The sequence below is a fragment of the Marmota flaviventris genome, chromosome 13 (assembly GCF_047511675.1).
Source record: "Marmota flaviventris isolate mMarFla1 chromosome 13, mMarFla1.hap1, whole genome shotgun sequence".
Lineage (NCBI taxonomy): Eukaryota > Metazoa > Chordata > Mammalia > Rodentia > Sciuridae > Marmota > Marmota flaviventris.
In genome coordinates, this window is record NC_092510.1 from 49,789,635 (window position 1) to 49,805,815 (window position 16,181).

Genomic DNA, 16,181 nt, shown 5'->3' on the forward strand with positions numbered 1-16,181 from the left:
GTAATTGCTTATTCTAGATAATTTGGATTTCTATAAAAATTTCTATTAAAATCTTAAAGTTGGATTTTCAAGTTACAACACACAAACGTATATTCACAAATAACATTTTCTTTTCATTAAGTTCCCCAAGTTTCCCCCTGGATATTTTGTACTTTTTTTGTTGGATTTAATTCAAGAACTTTGTTGGTTTTTTATTCTATTTGTCAGATTTAATTCAAGAACTTTTTTTTTCTTATTCAACTCTTAATGACATCTGCTATTGATTTCATTAACTAAAGGTTTGTGAACATAAAAATTTTTCCTGAATAAAAATAGAATTAGTTTTTAAAAATACTGTTTTGAAATCACTAGGTAAACTTTCTTTAAAACCCAAATTGTTTCCACAATATATCATCTGCAAGTAATTTTATTTATTTATTTCAGCAGTTATACCGTCTCTTTCTTTCTCTTGCCCTATGGCACTAGCTACAACTTTTAGAACTATATTCAACAAAAATAGTGGCAGTGGGTCTCAATGTCTTGTCTCCCAATTCAGAAGAAAAGAAGTCAATAATTCATTTTGGCATGCTGTAGTTGGCAGAGGAGTATTTTTGTTCACATGTTTTCAGAAACATTTTATCTTTCATTTGCTTAAGGAAGTTCTCATCTAATTCTACTTTGGAAAGATTTATACATGAACAAATGCTGAATTGTATCTTCATAAATTGAGAGATCAGCATTTTTAAAATCTAATTTGTTAAAGTGATAAAATATACTGATTGGTATTCAAATGTAAAAAAAAAAAAAAAAAAAAAACCTTTCATTCCTAGGATAATCTCAACTTGGTTGCTGGTTATTATATAATTCTATTCAGTCTACTAGTATTTTGTTTAGGAGTTGTTCATCTATGTTCACAATCAGACTAGTCTATAATTTTCTTTCTCACATTTTCCTTTATTGGTTATATACCCATGAGAAGCTATCCACATAAAATAAGTTGGGAAGATTTTACTCTTTTGTTATCCTCTGAAAGAATTTGTGACTGAAATTATCATTTTCTTTTATATTTGACAGAGCTAGAACTTACTGATCAACCTATGAGTATTTACTGCAGGAAAAATTTTAGCTACTCCTTATGACTATAGGACTACCTGTTTCCAATTTCTTTCTGAAGTTATATTATGTCTGTAGATCAGGAAATTAGATCACATAAAAAATGTCAACTATCTAAACTGATCAACAGAATTAATATAATCCTAAGAAAAGATCCCCACTACAGTAGAGAACATACTCTACTGGTAGGAGTTTTCTGTTTTGGTTTGTAGGAACTGATATGCTGTTTCTAAATTTTATGGGGAGGTTGAGCAAACACAAAGGAGAACAGGTAGGAGGGTCTGTTCCACTGAGTTTATTTTCAACAGGGCCAGTATCACTCCCAAGAGGAAACATCTTAGCTATTTACGTAATTTGGGGCCCTACTCAAATCCTATCAACACAATCTTATTCCTTAGTATTCAACTTCATTGGAGGGTTGGAGAAAAAATGTCCATAAAACCTCAAACACTGAAAAATATTGCTTTACTGTCTAATATAATTTATTATAAAAGAGAAATAAAGCTATAATTATGATAATATGGTATAATTACAAGAAGAAGTAAACAGACCAATAGACTAGAGAAGAGATAGAAACATATATACAAACATATGGATCTTGATTCATGACAAAGTGGACACTGTACATAGAGGAGAAAGAATTATCATTTCAATAAATGCTGACAAGATCAACTGACCATTCCTCTGTGAAACAATGAAATCCTTAATCCTATCTCTAGTTAGAATTTAAAAAACCAATTCTAACTACAAATGGGAAAGACAGAAAAATATAGTACCTAGATGACAATATGGAAGAATTATATCAGTGATTTTAGGCTAGAATAAGACTTCTTAAATTGAACTCAAAAAAGTGCTACCCAAAAAGGAAAAGACTGATGATTTAGAATACATTTAAATTAAAAACTTCTATCAAAAACTACCATTAACAGATTGGAAAGGTAAACCACAGAGTGGAAGAAAATATTTATAATATATACGATTAAAAAAAAAAAGTGCTAATCTAAAACTTCCTACAATTACCAGGAAAAAAGTTAAATGGACAAAATACTTAAAACAGGTATATCTCACCAAATAGGTTATTCATAGGCTCACTAAATACATGAAAAGGGGCTCAAGCTCAGTAGTCATCAGAGAAATGCAAATTAAAACATAATGAAGTATAGTTCACATGCACCTAACTGCCAATGTCAGAAAAATTTAAACAGATAATTAGTGAGGTTGTTAGCAACTTCAACTTACACAGTTTACTAATCGAAGTTAAAGTCTTACAACTACTTTGGAAAACTGTTTTAACAATATTTAAAGGACACACACATAACTTCTGACCACTAGCACTTTTAGCTGTACATCCAAGTGAAACATGTGCACACAGAGAGCAAGAGATATAAACAAGGATGCTTAATGCTAGTATTGTATGTAATAACCCCAAACTGGAAACAATGTAAATGTTCATCAACAGTTTGAATAAATTATTTTATTTGACATGAAATACTCTGAATATTTATGGCAATGTTTATAGTAGTGAATATTAACTATACCTAGCTCAACAACTTACAAATGTTGTCCAAAGAAGCACTGGAAGAATCCACTGATCTATGTATTTTAATTTTGGGGTACTCTAACATAGGTATATCTTATTTTATTTTTGTACTAGAGATTGAACCTAGAGTGCTTAACCACTGAGCCACATCCCCAGCCCTTACTTATATTTTATTTAGAGACAGGGTCTCACCGAATAGGACATTGCTAAGTTGCTGAGGCTGGCTTTGAACTTGCTATCCTCCTGTCTCAGCCTCCCAAGCTACTGGGATTACAGGTATGTGCCATTGTGCCCCCCGATATATTGTATTTTATAATATAAAGGGTTCAAAATGAATTTATAGTAGAAAAGACAGTTATAGTAATGAAATAAAGAATATAAAACATTTTATTGGTTTTAGAAAAAACAGAAATCTTTAAAAAAATAATAAAAGTAAAATATTTAGTTGCATATGACTTGTGAAAGGAGAGAAAAATATACCATATAAGATACAGAAAAGGACACAGAGACAAAGGAAAAATAGAAGAGTCAGAGGGACTCTGACCTCATCTGCCACTGTCTTGGCTCATTCTGATCTATTCTCACTGACCTTGCTCTTTCTCAAATATATCTGGCCAATTCTCATATTAGGGCCATTATATATGTTCTTCGCAGAAAACTCTCCAGATATCCACATATTTATCCCCTCATTTTCTTCACATCTTTGCTTAAATATAACTATAGAGAATGTTTCCTTGACCAGAGTACAGATTATCCCAACATTCCCTATCTCCTCGCCCTTTTTCACTTTTTCCATAGGAATCATCTCAATCTGATACAAGATTTATTTGTTATTTGTCTCTCAGCAGTAAATATATGTCTTGAAGATGGGGATTTGGGCATGTCTTGTTCAGTGATGAGTCCCTGGAGCCAAGAAAGGGCTCTATCTCATAGCAGGTACTTAATATTGAACAAATGAATAAAAATGAAGAACAATGCTGGACACAAAAAGCAAGTCTCCTCCCCCTGAGGAGACAGGGATTACTGACAAGATTTTTCCACACATGTAGTGGCAGGGATAAACACAGAAAAAGTAACTGTAGGCAATACATACACAGATACACATGTCCTCGCGCACAAACCAAGAGAGGAGAGGGGCAGTTCCATGAAATAATATCCCTATCCTGCTATCTGGTGATCTTTTGGAATGATATATAAAATTCCAAAGGTGGTGTAAAACTAGACAGTAGTCGGGGCATCACTGCTTGATGACAGTGAAACGAAATAATTCAGAGTTAGATTTGGCTACTTTGGATCTAGCAAATAATTCTTCCAATACCTGGTCTATAAATTCCTTGAACTTATTTCTTCTTACTATCTTGTCTTGTATAAGTTTTAATCCATTCTAAGACTATATCCTATATCATTCCCAATAATTCTTTCTATAACATAACTGCAGTGTCAAGTATACCACTCTATGAATACCTCCTTCTATCTTTCAAGTTAACTCCCTGTAGGCCATTAATGCTAACGAATTCTCAACCTCAGTGGGACCTCCAATTTGTTGATCCAACCATTACTTCATTGTCTACTGTTGGCTTCCTCTAGAACATTCATTCATTCACCTTCTACTTGTTCCCATTCTATGGACCACTGTTAAAATTCCTCTTTCAATATGCAATCAACATTCTTGACTCTTTCTTGCCATTCTTCTCCTGTTTCATTGACTGTTCATTCTTAGTTACCTTTCTTTTTCCTCCTCACCTTTATGACTCAAAATTTATGAGTAAAGAGGGCTTGCCCTCCAGATCACTATTCTTCTCCATCTATACGTACACTCAAAGATATCTCTAATAAAGTTCATGGCTTTAAACTTCATCTTTAAACTGAAAGCTACTAACTCATACAACTCGGCTGAAATTCGATTCCCTATCTAACAGCCTAGAATCCCTTCTTGGATGTCAAATAGACACTCAAAGTAGACAAGCATGAAACCAAAATCTTTTAATTTTTTACTAAAACCTACTCTTTCCTCATCTTAGTATATGGTATCTGCACACTTCCAGTTGTCTAAGCCCTGAAACCTTGAAATCATCTGCAACTCTTCACCTTTTATCTCCACAACCAAATCATCAACAAACCCTGTTAACTCTTCAAACTCTTAACAGGCCACTTCTTAACACTTTTACCTCCACTGTAATCATCTCATGCTTGGACTATATTTTATTTTTTTTTCTTTTTGTTTCTTTGCTTTTCTATTTTTTAAATTTATTGGACTATATTTTAATGGCCTAATTTTTAGCAGTCTTCCTGCTATCATTCTAGTCCCTAAATTTATTCTTCTTAATAGTTTGAATTTTCTTTCTAAAATGTAAATGAGATTATGTAAATCTAGACAAATCCTTCAATAGCTCCCAAAGCACAACCATTAAACATCTTAACAAAACAAGGGTCCACCTGCCATGTACAGCTTGGTGCACTCAATCCAATGCCTATTACTCTCCCTAACTCACTCTGCTTAAGACATACTGATTTCCTGACTGATCCTCAAAAAACTCAGGTAGGCTCTACTTTGGGGTATTGTCACTGGTTCTTTCCTCTGCCTAAAATGTTCTTGCTCCTGATAACGGGTGGCTTGCTTGAGTTCTCAAGAGTCATATGAGAAAGGCCTTCCCTAAATACATCATCAATTATCACTCTCCATCCCTGTATCCTTCTTTATTATGTTTTAAAATACTTACTTTGTTTGCCATACTTTTGCTTACTGCCTGTTTCCTACAATTAGAATGTAAGCTCCTTAAATGCAAACTTGGAACAGAGACCAGTGCACACATTAAGCATGCAATAAGTATTCGTTGAATAACTGAATGAATGTGTTTCTCAATTTGTTTTACAAATAAAATTTTACACACAAAATAATGGTTTTTCTATCAATTCACTATGAAACAATTTTCAATTACAATCTACTGTCTCTAAGTAATTTTATATGTTTTAATGAGACTAACCAGGAAAGTAACAATTCGTGATCTTCCATCTACTGAAGGGTTTATCAACTTCAGCACTACTGACAACTGGAGCTGGATAATTCTGTTGTGAAGAACTTCCCTCTGCATTGTAGAATACTTAATAGCATCCCTGGCCTATGCCCACAAAATACCAGTAGTCCCCAACTGTCAAATCAAGAATGTCTCTAGACATCTCCAAATGTCCCCCAGGGAACAATATCTCCCACATCCCTACAGAGAATCAGCATATTATTAGTAAGGATTTTATTTTTCCTGTTTTTCGAGAAATAGTTTAGACACCTGAGATGGCAATTTTCACAGATTTGAATATTCAAAATGACTAAATAATTTTACTTGTTGAGGTAAGTTCAGATGATAATTACACTTACATTAAAATAATTTTAATTTAATCCTAAAATAAAATTCTATTACATCTTTGTGCTTTTTTGCACATTTTAGAATGAATGCACTTAAGTTTAATAATTCCAAAATACAGGTAAAGAAGTTACAGATGAATTCTGTACCACCCTCTCCATACACGAACCCCTCTAGTCCTGAGGTAAAATACACATTTTTCAGTCTTATTACATTCTAAAAGAAATTAACATTTAAGGAGGAAAAAATCTTTATTTATTACCTCTCTAGTGACTCTCACTGAGTGTTCAGAATTAAACATTACATTTTGGTGCAGACATGGATGCAACTATATTATAGAGCAAATTTTAATGGCACCTCACTGCAGGCAGAAAGTAAATATTTCATAAAAATTATTTTGCCTGCCTTGCCATATTCTGGCAGTAAATTTTCTAGAAAAGTTAGAGGAATTCAATAAGAAAATAGGGTAACATATTTTCTTGCTAAATTTACCTCTTAATGCAGTGCTACAGCGTTTGGTAAAAGAGTGACAAAAAAAAAATTGCTGCCAGGTTTTAACAATTTAACCATTTAATCTCAAAAAGACTAAAAAAGTCTCACAGAGAAATAAAAACTGCAAAATCTTCTATGTTCAATGCTATTACATTTGTAATTAATATGCTATATAAACACATTTAATAAGAAAATATATTAGTTACTTGGTACTGCAGTACAAGGACAAGATTTATTATAAGGTTTCTGAATCCCATCTGTCAGTAAAAGCACGGGGATATACTGACAAATATAATTATTATTAGAATAACTATTATTAGAATAATAGAATAGTCTAAAACTGGTTCTGTCTATAAACTATATACATGACGCCATGCCTTTCAAGAGAAAAACAAGACCAAAAATGTTACTAAGGGACAATATCTCTACTAGCATTTCAGAATACATGAACAAAAAAGCCAAATTATTTTCATACTACCATTAAAAATAATTTTCATCTCATATTGATTTTAATTCCATAGTGTTCTCTGTTACTCTTATCAAAAATCCAAAAAGCTTATATTTCAGCAATCTTATCCATTCATTCATGACCATAATAAATAAATTACCTTGTATGTATTAAGAAAACCAAGTTTTTTTAAAGTATAAAATATTTTTACAAATAGCAATATACTCAGGATTCTTTAAGATTATACAAAAAGATTAAAATGAATTAGGAAGAGATTTACCAATATTAAAAGCTACCTGCAACCAAGTCTTCTAGCTATTTCTATTCTTTGTTAGCCAAAAGCCTAGGCGAATAATTTTGTGGCACAGTTCTGACATCAAATCCCTAGCAACGCTATTAGACATCAGCCAATTGGAATAATAATAACGTATCTTCCTAGCAGAAGAGTTGGCTGGGCTACTAAACATTATTTATTTTCCTTTTCTGAATTTTGGCAGCAGGTCCTTTATTGAAATTCTCCTCTCTTCTCCTTCTGTCACCCCATGCTCTCATAGCCTTGAATGCAGTTAGTATGTTAGTTTTTGTCCTTGCCATAAAAATACAAAACAATCCATTTGAAATCATCTGAATCTATTTCATAAAAAAAAATTAAAAATACAACTTTAGAAGTAAAGTGATATGCCACAAATGACTAACTACCTTAATACTAATAACCACAAATTAATTTTTTTTAAAAAGAGTTTGTGTTTCCTCATATGGAGAAATAACAATCATTGTCTAAAATACCTGACTGCCAGCAGGTTTATGTGTTTTTTAGAGTATGTTTTAACCTACTAGAATGCCTTTAGAAGATATATTGAACAATCTTTATACAAGACAAAATACTGAAGCAGGGTTGCCTCCATTAAAAAAAAGAAAACATCAAGCCAAGCACAGTGGCATATATCCATAATCTTACCACCTTGGGAGGTTGAGGCAAGAGGATTCCAAGTTCAAGGACAGTCTCAGCAATTTAGTGAGACCCTTGGCAACTTAGAGAGACCCTGTCTTAAAATGAAAAATAAAAAAGGACTGGGGATATAGCTGAATGGCAAAGACTTCCTGGTTCAATCCCAAAGAAGGAAGAAAAGACTGACCAACCAAACCGACCTATCAAAAGGTACACTGAACATTCTTTGAAGAGCAGATTTTGTGATACTTTATTATTTATCAATCTGGTTTTTTTTTTTTTAATGAAAAGCTATGCTACAATAATACTGCTTTTAAATTTTCTTCAAGCAAAAACATAAAAAGTATTTGCAAGCTTGGTGTTATACCAAAGCATGACTTAGGGACAGACAAAAATCAGCCCAAATCATATCTCTGTCAAATGGTTATTCTATGACTAGATAAGTTATTGAATCTCTCTGAATCTCATTTTACTTGTAAAATGGAAACCATATTGTTCATGCTCTCATTAATACTTCAAAAAGTAGATATTTTCCAATAATCCAAGTAATATGCAAATCCAGAATAAGATAATAAAAGGTAAAAATTATTAAATATGTGACTAATAAAATATTCTAGGACAACATATAATAAACTTAAGACAGTATATACTCTTTAAATAAAATGATACCTTCCTTCGTATTTAATTAAAAAGCTGTAATTTTCTTGTATTGCTTTTGATAAACCAATATAATTATTATAATAAATTCAATAATGTACCAAATAACTAAAATTTCCTTATGAATATTTAAATAACCATATGAAATAGTCAACAAATACAGATCTTGATCCAATGAAAGTTCATTTTCTTTAATAGCCATCCATTTTACCAAATTAAAATGCGAGATCATTCCCCAATGCATAGGTTTTTAGATCCTTACAATAATTTTCATCCAAATAACTACTTAAAGACAGACATTAGTTTCAAGAAGATTTTTAAGTAAATCCAATATTATACTGTATTGGATTCAACTCTTTTTCCCATTATAAATGTAAATGAGGGTCAAGTGAGGTTAATGTCCAACATTTGAAAAACTTTTCCAGACTTTTCAAAGTTTATAAGTTTTACTGATTTCTGCTCCTCCCCAAAATGTTTAACTTATCCATGCTTATTTAGAAAAAAAAAAAAAAAAAACTATTCAATTTTCTGCAGTTTTTCTAGATATTCATTTATTTTTGTTTCTTACACTAATTGTGAACTTTGGAATTTTTTAATTACTTTTTTCAAAGAAGACAGTATATACTAATTATTTTAGGTTTGCAGCCTTTCCTTAGCATACAGCTTAGAATGCAAGTCAACATTTATAGCTTAAAAATATAAATCCAAAATTTGAGCATTGATTCATGTTGAACTATAAAATCCTTACCTCTTACACTCCTTACTCCTTCTTTCCCTCAACAAAGAATATATTTATGAATTTCCTCAAAACTTCACAAAGTAAAACCAGGTAAATCTTTGAACATCCCTGACAGATAGATATTTTAAAAGTAAAGAGATTAAAAATGTAAAGGGCTGGGGAAATAGCTCAGTGGTAGAGTGCTTACCTAACATGTACAAGGACCTGGGTTCAATCCCAGCACCACAGGGTTGGGGAGGAGAGGGGAAATCTAAAAAGGATTAAGTTACTGTTACCAAATACATATACATACATATATATGTATATACATATATATATACACACACACATACACATAAAAATATGTGGAAATTGCAAAGGAATTACAGTAATCCAGTTAAAAAGAGCCTTCCTGAAAACAGAAAGTGAGAAAAGAGAAATGGAGAGTCAGATTTCCAAACTGTTCATATCCCAGAATTTGAGAACAGTCTGCTTTCTTTCAATTCTTCCCCATGAGCATAACTATAATGTACCAGTTTCTTCTGAGTACATATTAAGTTCCATCACAACAGTTAAAAGGCAACTCAGTTTTTTTGCTTTTGTTTAATGAATAAACACTTTCACCTTAAACAAACAAACAAACACATAAGAGTGGTTAACACTTCATTTTCCAACCCAGAAGACAAGGATTCAGCTTTGGCATTTAAAGATGGGCTACAAAAGATACTATGCTGCCATCTATCTACCTGAAAAGGCACACAGAAATTGCAGACAAGAGTGTTCACATCAGTCTGGCTAATGGACTATAACAGAGTATAGGATCAAAGCCCATGGCATACTTTAACTTCATCATTATTTCCACAAGAAAGATGCACAGTAATCATTAGTACCACTTCCAAAGATATTTGGGGACTTTTGGTGATATTTATTCCATATTCCAAAAAACAAAAACAGTAATAAGAAGAATGAATTAAAGAGGTTTCTGACACTATCTGGCCAACTTTACACACATAATCAAGAGCTGCATATACTTTTTTGTCTTTGGGAAAAATAAAGGGAACACAAAGAAGACACTAAAAAATGATGGCAAAGAATTATTTGAAGAATATTCCACTACAAAACATTGTTTAAAATATCAATAGTAATAATGGTGACTTTTGTACTGAAATAGTAATTTTTCTACCTTTGCTTTAAAAAAAAACATAATGTCATCTTCAAAAGAATTGCTATAGAGAGAACAATGTTCTATTATTTAGCCTTAGAAATATTTGGTATACAGTTAGTATTTTATAACACATTTAGCCCTAAAACTGACTGTTCTAATTGATGCCTCAAGGTATATATTATTTTCTTGCCCAGTAATGGCTTCCCTCATCTTTTCATTTGTTTACTCTACACCTCACTTATAAATTCATTGAGTTCAATTTCCTGAAGAATAACAGTTCCCAAAGCTTAGGGCCACAGAAGTTTTGCCCCATACCATGCTGCAGGACATCACATACGCTGATTATAACATAAGTATTGCTTCCTGGAATTGTGGATTAGGTAGAAGTGATTAAAATCACCAAAGGAGAAATTTTTAAATAAAGTCCTGTTGTCACTAATGCCTAATAGGGAATTGTTTGCATGACATCAATGCTCCTACCAAGAACCCAATAAAAAGCCAGAGAAAACCCAACTAATTAATAAACAGCTGTTACAATATACTGGAAAGTAGTCAAACTAGCCAGAATTTAAGAGAGAGAGTAGAAATACATTAAGATTAGCCATACATCTGCACTGCTTTTACCTTGAACAAGTTAAACAACTGGAAGGCACAATCCATAATAAACACCTCAATTTTTCCTGAGACACCAAAAGGATACACCATAGAAGTAAAGGCAAACTGTCCTTCACTAAAACAAACCTAGAAATTATATATCTTTATAAAATAACAATAAATATAATACATGTTGTCTTCCAAAAAACTAAAGTACTTAGACCAATGTTCTGCTATTTAGCATTAGAAAAACATGTAATAAAACTCCTGAATGAATTAAGATGAGCCTTCTTTTATATCCTATATTTAAAAAGCAAACACAGAGTAAATCATATCTGGAGTTAGAACACATCAACCAGATCTTCTTATAAGTTATCAAACAAAATGCTCAGTATCCAATAAAAATTTATGAGGCATGTCAGAATATTAGACCAAATATCTGGAAAGGAAGAGGAAAAAAGTCAATAAAAACAGACAAGGAAATCTCAAAATTGAAGCTATCTGACACAGACATTAAAATAACTTTGAGTAAAATATTTTAAAAATAGATGACAAAATGGAAAATTTTATCAGAGAAGTAACCTATGAAAAACAGGATTGAATAGAAATTATGAAACTTCTGCAATCTGTATTTGGGGTAAAAATGGGAGTTCATAACCCACTTGAATCTAATGTATGAAATATGATATGTCAAGAGCTTTGTAATGTTTTGAACAACCAATAAAAAATTTTTTTTAAATAATAAATAAATAAATAAGAAATTATGAAACTGAAAGATGAAATAACTGAATTAAGAATTCAATAGATTAGAGCAAAAAAGCTGATTAGTAAATCAAAAGACAAATCAGTAGAAAATATCTAGACTAAACTACATAGGGAAAAAGGAAAATGCAGAAAGATAGGCAGTACAGTGAGACCTCGTGTATATTTAATTAGAATCCCAAAACTGCAAGAGAAAAAGTAGGGCAGAAGTAATATTTAAAGTGATGCAGGCCAAGAAACTTCTATAACTTAAAATTTTCATTCAGTCCAGATTCAAAAAGTTACATAAAAGTATCCAAAAGGAAAAAAGCATCAAAAGTAACACTGAAGCACATCACAAAATTACAGAATAACTGCTAAAATACAAAGATTAAAAAGAATCATAAAAATAGCTACAGAAAAGACAAACATCATTTCTATGGAGGAAAAATAAGCAAACGTGGCTTTACAACACAAATTATAAGAAACCACAAGACAATGGAATAACTTTAAAAAAAAAAAAAAAAAAAAGCCTGAAAGCAATTTTCAGTCTGTAATTCTTTGTCAGCCAATAAATGCTTCAAAAATGAAGAAGAAATAAAGACATTTTCAGGTGTATGAAAACTGGGAGAATTTGTTTCAGCAGACTTGAAGTTAAAGGCAGGAGGAAAAGAATCCCTGAAGTGACTTAGAAATTTATGAAGACACAAAGACTAAGAAAAGCACCAATATGTGGATAATTCAAAATAAATATTCACAATATATAATATATGCATCACAACATATAATGCATAAGTAACAGCAACAATGTTTTCTTGCCATGTGATTTTAGTTCTACATCTGCTGCATACCACACCATACCAAAAAATGATAATGGTAGGGCATGTTCTAAGGGCACTGCATTCATTATGTGGGCAATGTTCACAGTCTAACTTATATTAGACGTCCTCAAAAATATCAGGAAAACTATTTTTTTTAAAAGGAGTAAAAGAATAAAACCATTAGAACAGAAAAATTGAAATTTAAATGGAAAATTCCAAAATAGACAGGAAAAGGAGAAAATTGAAAACAAAGAACAGATGGTTTCAAATAGAAAATAAATAAGAAGATGACAGAATTAAACTTAATAAAAATGAACTAAGTCATTAAAAGACAATGACCACTGGGCATGGTGGTGCATGCCTATAATCCCTGTGGCTCTGAGAGTAAAGTAGGAGGATCACAAGTTCAAAGCCAGCCTTAACAACTTAGTAAGGCCCTATCTCAAAATAAAAAGGGCTTGGGATGTGGTTCAATGGTTATGTGCCTCTGGGTTCAATCCCTGGTATCAAAAAAAAAAAAAAAAAGGATAATGACCAAGACTAGTTTTTTGTTTGTTTTTAATTAAAATATCTGCCATCTACAAGAAACATACAAGACATAAGAAAAATAAAATTTTAAAATAAAAATTGTCTTTATCGACCATGAAAACACTCACCAAAAGAAAGCTAATACAACTAATCAAATAATGGGCAAGAATCATTACTATAGATAAGAAGTGTATTTTATAATGATACAAGAGTTAATTCACCAAGAATATATAACAATTCTAAATTTATGTGTGCCTAGTTGTATACCTTTAAATTTTCAACATCTAAATCAATGAAATGAGTAGGATTCATCTCAACATATACTGAACATTCATTTTGCTTCAGTTCCAGGAATATTTTGAGATATATAAATTATAAAATACTTTCTACAATTTTAGACATAATTTTGGTCCTAGAATTTAGCTTTACTCTAATAAATTTAGTTAGAAACACTGATAGCAAACATTGTATTTTATGTATTTAAATTTGTCTAGTAAAATTGTCTTTTCTTATATTGGGTAAATTGTGTTAAAGCTCCCCCTCCATAAACCTATCTTGATAATGTAGATAAATCCTTCATTCAGAGAATATATCATGTACAAGATTTTAAAATATGGATTTTTCAATAGGATGCAAAGTGATCTTAGAAATGTCATAATATAAACTCTTTGAGTTCCCATTTTATTACCTCTAATATGATGGTAATAAATTATAAAAACATCCCACTTAATGTAATAAGAATAATGTAAGTCAGGCTAAGAGAAGAATATCTGTTCAGCACTATTAGATATAAATAACAAATAAATTATAAGTAATTCTGGGGATCTAGACTATAATTTACTGATTATGAAAGTAACTTTTATTGTAAGTAATATCATCTAGGTTTTTGACTTTTATTTAGTAATACTATTGATTAACATATTATGACTGTTTAAAATTAAAAATTCAACAATAAATTGCTCTAAGGAAAAAAAATCTGGTTTGAGTTCCTAAAACCCAGTTTGTACTAACTTTTTGTATATTTTTTCCCTAATATTTTTAATCTTTCAATTAACTTCTATTATATTGCTATCTTTTTTCAACATTCAGTATGCACATTAAAATTATATATGTGTACATATAAAGGTAGATAGATAAATTCAAATATCATCTATAGTCAGTTTCTTCCTTTAAAAGAAACAAATTCTTCCTCTAATTGGCATTAATACCTCCACATTTTCTATCTTACACTTAAAGAAAGAAATCAGTGCATAACTTCAAATGTTTTAATCCTTCAGTTAGTTACCACTAACTGACATTCTTATTTCATTACTGGAATTAGTATATCACGAATTTCCCAGTAACTCTACTAAATGGCCTAAAATATATTCATTAAAATTAAGAGACCAAAGAAAAACTGTACTCTCCTTCTAAGGGCATTCATTAAAATGAAATGTAACATAAACTGAACATCTAGTATATACCAGATATTTTTACATAATTATCTTATTTAATCTATTATTCACATTTTTTAGAAGAAATATAATTGAAGAGGTAAAAGAACCGATCAAAGGTTATACATGTTACAAGAAAAGCCAGGCTTTGATCCTAGGTTATGTCTTGTTTATGAAACCAATATCTTTCCACTAACAGCTGGCAAATGTAAAGAACCTGATAGTTAATATTGTAGGTTTTGCTGGTCACATTAGGTTCTACTGACCATCGTCTCTATCAATACTACTCAAATCTGTGGTAGCACAAAAGCAGTCATAGACAATATGTGAACAAATGAGAGCAGTTGTTTTCCAGTAAAACTTTAAAATACTTCAAACTGTCAAAAACACTTAAGAAGAGAGAGATATTTAACCCAATGCCCCATAGTTTGTCAATCCGTGTACTATACTACAATGCATTCCCTTTTAGAGATCTTTATCACTAACACCACTACATTTTCTTTTCTCTCACTTTTAAAATAATATCTCAATTTTAATGAGCCATTTTATTTTAATGCTTTTCTTATTAGGCTTAATTATATGAAACAGTTTACTCAAGAGAATTCTGACAAGTTCTAACTATAATACCCATTATACCAGAAATTAATCTACAAATAAGAAAACATTTCTAAAACCAGAATGAACATGTGGAACACCCATATTTAAAATTCTCTTTTCAATTTTTTTCAGTAATTAGATTGTAATTTTAATTGCTCAGGTATATATCTCAATAAATATAATCACAAGCTCTCACTAATATATACAGTGAAACACTAAATATTTAGAAAATACTTTTAATTCTTCAAAATGATCATGTATACAACAACAATTCAAACACACAGAACTTAAGACTTTCTCTCATAAATTCCCTTATTCCCAAATTCTGTATCACCACAGAACCTTTTTTTCATATAAAGGTTTAAACAGTATAAATTGATATAAAAAGGAATGAAAAATTCCTTCTCCATCAGAGGTTTTATTCTTTCTCCCTTCCATCCCTACCTTGCATCTTCACCTGTAAGCCTGGTCATTCTTGTCTGTCTCTCTCTCTCTCTCTCTCTCTCTCTCTCTCTCTCTCACACACACACACACACACACACACACACACACACACAGTATTTTTTAAAATGCAACCCAACACCAAATAAAATGGAAAGCATAATAATCAAAAAATACGAATATCAGGTTCAAACCTCAGCCCTAAAACTAAAACCAGGTGAATAGTCACTTCTTAGCTTTGCATCTTTTGGTACACCTCTATTAGTCTCTGTGTCTTCATGTGGTGTTGGAAAATTACAGGATGAGTGAAAATAAGATGTACACACCCCAGTGTGGACACAGGGAATCAAAATTTCTTGTTACTGCCATCACCACCACCTCCACCACTGCCACTGTGGGAAGTCAATGTCTACTCCACTCCTCTACAACAGGGAAAGCACTGCCTTGAATGGTATAAACATAAGGATAATTCTTTAAAAAACACCCTGCAAACTCACCTTATTATTATTGTTAAAAGTCAAGGGCAGAAGGAATCCTTTTTCTCAAGAACTTAACTGTTTGAGAACCTTTATAAAATTAAACTGTTTGTATGGTTTTTTGTTAAAT

General features: G+C 31.3%; 1 protein-coding gene across 1 annotated transcript in view; it reads right to left on the reverse strand.

Annotated features, from left to right (window-relative positions):
- Zdhhc21 (zinc finger DHHC-type palmitoyltransferase 21) overlaps positions 1 to 16,181 on the reverse strand; it is a 70,098-nt gene that overhangs the window by 25,713 nt on the left and 28,204 nt on the right. The window lies entirely within an intron of this gene.